The sequence below is a fragment of the Lepidochelys olivacea genome (genome assembly GCF_965140295.1).
Source record: "Lepidochelys olivacea isolate rLepOli2 genome assembly, chromosome: 27".
NCBI lineage: Eukaryota > Metazoa > Chordata > Testudines > Cheloniidae > Lepidochelys > Lepidochelys olivacea.
Genome location: NC_140437.1, coordinates 15,452,036 through 15,457,210, shown reverse-complemented (window position 1 = coordinate 15,457,210; position 5,175 = coordinate 15,452,036).

Genomic DNA, 5,175 nt, shown 5'->3' with positions numbered 1-5,175 from the left:
TGTTACTATGTCGCATTCATGACCGCGTTGGGTGGTTTGTCTCTGGGCCAATGGGGATGGCTTGCTGATGAGGGACCCCACTCTGCCCTGTCGCTAGCCCATGAGCGTGTGACTCGTCCTTTGCCCGCGTACGGCATCTGAGGCCCGTCAGATACCCTCCCCTCACCAGGGCACACAGGCTTTTCCAGCCCCCTTCTGGGTGGGGAAACTGAGGCATGGAGCGGCAAGAAGGACTTCGGTGGCCATTGGAGCTGAGAAAGGTCACTAGGGCTGGCTTGCCTTGCCTAAGAGTGTCAGCCTCAGGAATAGAACCCAGGAGTCCTGGTTTATAGTCCCCTAGTCTGACCCCAGAGCAATGCACCTTCCTAGCCCTGGGAAAAGATGGATTTTCCTGCTTTAATCATTGCACCATGCTTTTCCCTGGAGCTGGGCCTAGAATCCAGGAGTCCTGGCTCCCAGCAGCCTGCTATATCCACTAGATCACATGCCCCTCAGAGCATCCCATGCCTCCTGTTCTAACCGCTAGACTGTCCTGCTGCCCTGGTCCTGTGCGACAAGCACCTGGCACTGCCTGGCCCTGGGAACTCTGTTGCACAGCGGGGGGGAGGGGGAGCACTGGGTGCTTCAAACCAGGATCAAGGGAACCCAGGGCAGGACTGGCCCAGTGTGGAGGGGGGGGGCTGTGGGGTGGGACTGGAGGGGGCAGCAGCAGAGCTGGGGGTAGGGGACAAGGTTGCGGAGCATTGGGCCAAGCTGAGTTGGGAGGGTGGGAAGAGCTCAGCACTGGAATGGGGGGACAGTGGGGAGGCTTGGGGGGCAGCAGCAGAGCTGGGGAGTGAGCAGCCTGGGGCTGGACTAGCAGGGGACTCCAGGGTGGGATCGAGGGGCATTGCCAGGAGTGCATGGCACCCTGGATGGGACTGGCTCGTGTGGCGGGTCTCGGATGGGAGGGGGGCGGTCAGACAGAGGGGCGTCGATCAGTAGCGGGGTGGGACTTAGCAGACCACCTGCCTGCACCATCCCAGCCTCACGGAGTCGGGCGCTCGGTGCTGAGCTAAGAGCAGACAACCCCAGGAGCCCGTGCGTGAGGACGGGGGGGGGGGGCGCAGAAAGGCCTCACAGCCTGGTGCTAAGAGCCTGGGAGGGCTGCCCGGTCGCTGTCTTTCACGAGTCCCCGGCCTCAGGCAGCACAGGGTGGCAGTCTGGCTCCTGGCCACACCGCGGGAGCCCCCCAGCCTGGCACACGGCAGAACTAGGGCGTCTTCCGAGGAAATTTCGGGGGGGGGGGGAGGGGCATGCGTCGCTCCATCATCCATTGAGCATCCCGGGCCGTGCAGACAGGCTGGCCTGCGGGGAGCCTTTGTCTGAGCGATTTCGAGAGCGTGGCGGGATTGGAAGGTTGCTGGGCCTGCACCCTCCTCTTGCAGCATCACGGCCCTGCTCTGGCAGGATGCCTGGGTTCGTTCCCAGTCTTCGGCTGGGAAGGTGGTGGCAGGGTTAGGGTACGGGCGTGGACGAGCAGGATGCCTGGGTTCTAGCCCCACAGCTCGATAGGAGTGGGGTTTTGGATTAGGGCAAGGGGTTTAGGCATCAGGACTCCTGGATTCTGACCCTGGCTCCCTGGATGACCTTGGCCAAGTCACTTGACCTCGCAGTGTTGTGGAGAGGCTACAGGGTCCCAGGCACGAGCAAGGTTAGCTCCCGCTCAGCTTGGCCTTGCCCCCGCTGCTTTGTCCCAGCTTGATGAGAGGATTACAAAAAAGCCCCCACAATGTCTCTGCCCAGCACGTCCGCCTCAGCGCTGACTGGGACCCGGGGGGGTGGGCGGGGGGGCAGGGGGTTGGGGGGTAGTAGCCTGGCAAGGCTCAGCATTCGTCCTAATACCCTGCTGCATATCCATAGCAGGCATTTTACAGATGAGGAAACTGAGGAACGGGGGGGGGCATCCCCTAATTTGCCCAAGGTTCCACAGGTAATAAGTAGCAAAGCTAGGAATAAAACCCAGGAGTCCTGGCAAGCAGGTGCCTGCTCTAGTCCCTATCTAGCTTATATGGCCTCTGTTACCCTGAGCACCGCACGTGCTTTAATGCCGCACTGCTGGGCCGCAGGACAGGGCTAGGAGTGCCTTCATACAGATGGGAAACTGAGGCACAAAGAAGCTAAGTGACTTGGCCAAGGTCATACAGGGAGTTTGTGGCAGAGCAGGGACTTGATCCTGGGTCCCAGGCTAGGCCTCTAACCACTAGACCCACTCCCCTCCTGGAGCTGCAACTAGACCCCAGGAGGCCTGAGTCCCAGCCACCTGCTCTAAACAGAAGATCCTGGGGTGGGGGTGGGGCCCTGGGCTGTGGGGTGAGTGAGGGGCCCAGGATAGCTGTGGGGGGCGGGGGGGGGGGGGTGCAGAGAGACCTGAGCTCCTTGGATGGGGCCCAGGATAGCGGCTCAGCCAGGAAGGAACTGAACTGTCCCGTAACAAAGCCTTGCCGAGGAAGGGAGAGCGAGGCAGGCGGCTGGTGACAGCAGAGCGATAACTTAATTAGCCCGGGTAATTGGATCTGTTCCGGCAGGGACAGGCCAGCAATGCTAGAGCCAGCCTGGGGGCTGCAGATGGGGCCGTGGGGACACCGGACTCCTTAATGGCCTTTGCCAGAGCCGCTGGGCAGCAGCAGAAGCCAGCGCCGGCTCTGCCTGTGGGATGGAGGGGGGGGCGGTGTCTGCAGGTTACTGTGACTGAGCGGAGACATCCCCCAGCCCCCCAAGGCCTCAGCCAAAGGCCCCCAGCCCCCCCTTCTCCACCATGGGCTGAGCCTTGTCCCCTGGGGACGCTTGGCTCAGACTCAGTGGCCCAACCCTAGGCTGGGTGAGACGCACTTTCTAGGCTCTGGGGCTTGGCAGTTCACAGAGCTTTGGTCCCAGCGATCCATCATTCTGCTATCACACCATCCCGTCCACACCTGTTGCTCTATCCAGCCCTAGATCTACCCTGCTAGCTAATCTAACCTGGCCACCCAGCCCCATACACACTCTCTAACCTGCCCATCACCCTGGTCTCTGCCTGGCTTGAGCTCTCACTCATTAGCCGCCCCCACACTGCTCTGGCACGATGGTGTTTGCGCTGGCCCCCAGTGGCAGGGCAGGTGTTGGCAAGCAAACCCTAGCTCCCGCCCCGTCCTTCGCAAGTGACCTCTCCCTTTGGAATGGCCTGGCTCGCTCCTGCCTGCCCAGACCTCTTATGACCTGGATGGCAGGGCAGGGGGTTGAAACCCACCTTTGACATTTACAGTTTGAATTTTCCAGGTGGGGAAACTGAGGCAGCATGCGGCCAGAGCCCCTGTGACCTCGGGGCCAGGGGATGTTCCAGTGATGCGTGATGATGCGCGAGCACAGGAAGGCCATTGGAGCCAGACTGGGGCTTGCGCCCTGTCCCAGTCGCAGTGGGGATCTCTTCCCTAAATGCCCCGTGCCCCACTGAAACCAGCCAACCGCTGAGCCATGGGGTAGGGACTGGGGGTGGGGAAGCTGTGTGACGAAGTGGGACTGTTCTTAATGTTTCCTCTGAATAGTGTGGGGGTGCCTCAGTTTCCCCTAAACAGTTCTTAAGTATCTAGGTGGTGGGGTAAGGGTGTATGATCATTGCAGAGCCCTAGAGGGCATGTGTGTGCAGGAGTCTGGACACAGAGAATGGCCAACACCCTGTTTCCTGGGAACTGATGGCCTGGGCCCTTCCCCCCTGCAAGGTGAGAGCTAAAGGGTTGGAGCACAAAGGAATCCAGTGACCTCCTGGCCCGGGAAAGGAACAAAGCCCAGAGAAGGAGGGGCTGGAGGGAGTTTCAGTTGGGGGCTGGCTGGGACATGGAGTGAAGGGCAGATGTGGTTGTCTGGCTCACTGCCCCCCAAAATGGACCCAGCTGAGGGGTCCTGTTCTCTGCACCTGCAAGCTCTGTTTTGGACCATGTTCCTGTCATCTAATAAACCTCTGTTTTACTGGCTGGCTGAGAGTCACGTCTGACTGCGAAGTTGTGGTGCAGGACCCTCTGGCTTCCCCAGGAGCCCTGCCTGAGGGGACTCGGGGAAGCGCACGGAGGGGCAGAGGATGCTGAATGCTCCGAGGTCAGACCCAGGAAGCTCTGTGTGAGCTTTGTGTCCTGAAGACAGGCTGCTCACAGAAAGGAGACTTCCCCAGAGTCCTGACTGGCTTCATGGGGAGCAGTTCCAGAGCATTGCCCAGGGACTCCGTGACAAGCTGATTAGCATTTGGGACCAGCATGCTCTTCCCCACATTGCCCTTCTCGGACCCCCCCCCCCACTTGCATCCCAGAAAACCCACTGCCACAGCTGGGTGGAAAGGCCAAGGTGTGAATGGGTCGTGGTGCCTGGAACACCTCCCAGAGACCAGTGTGGGGCACTGCCTTGCCCTATGGAGAAGAAGAGCCCTTGGAGGCTGGCAATCCAGCCCCTGTGCTAGATTGCCTCAGCGAGGGCTGCAGCCATACAAAACTCCTGGAATATTTCATAGCCCCGGCCCACCCCGAGCAAAAGCCCTCCTGGATCCCGCGCTGAGAGGCCCAGTCTGGCTCCCTGACAGCAAAGCACTCGTCTCTCTGCGCTGTGCCATGAGCAGCGGAAAGCGGTGTAGGACCAGGTATGGGCAGCTCCTCTGGGCCGCGAGATAAAAGGGGTTGGGGGGTAGCTGGCACGAGGCCAGGTGTGCGCTGAGTGGCACGGGCCTGCGTTCTCTGCCCACTGGGTGTCTGGATGTTTGCCTGATCTGGTCATGCAAGTGTCCCAGCCTGGAGGCCAGCTATGCATGTCTGGTAATCCTTGGCATTCCAGCGGTGCACATCTGATAATCCTGGGCGTTCCAGCTGTGCACGTCTGGTAATCCCGGGCGTTCCAGATGTGTGTCTGGCACTCCTGGAGGTTCCAGATGTCTGTCTGCCCCAGCTAGGTGTGTGACGCACACATGGAGATTCTGGCCTCCGGCCCGGCGTGCATGGTGTCGCAAAGTCTGGATCCCATTTGTGTAGGTGGCCTTGGGTAGGTGCCGGAGCCCAGCTGGGCGTGGATTATAGTCCTGGGGATTCTGGCTCCCAGCTGTGGGTCTGGCACCCCACTGCAGCTTGTGTCAGTCTCTGACCGCTGCTGTGAGGAACACCCGGCTCAGCACATCCTTTG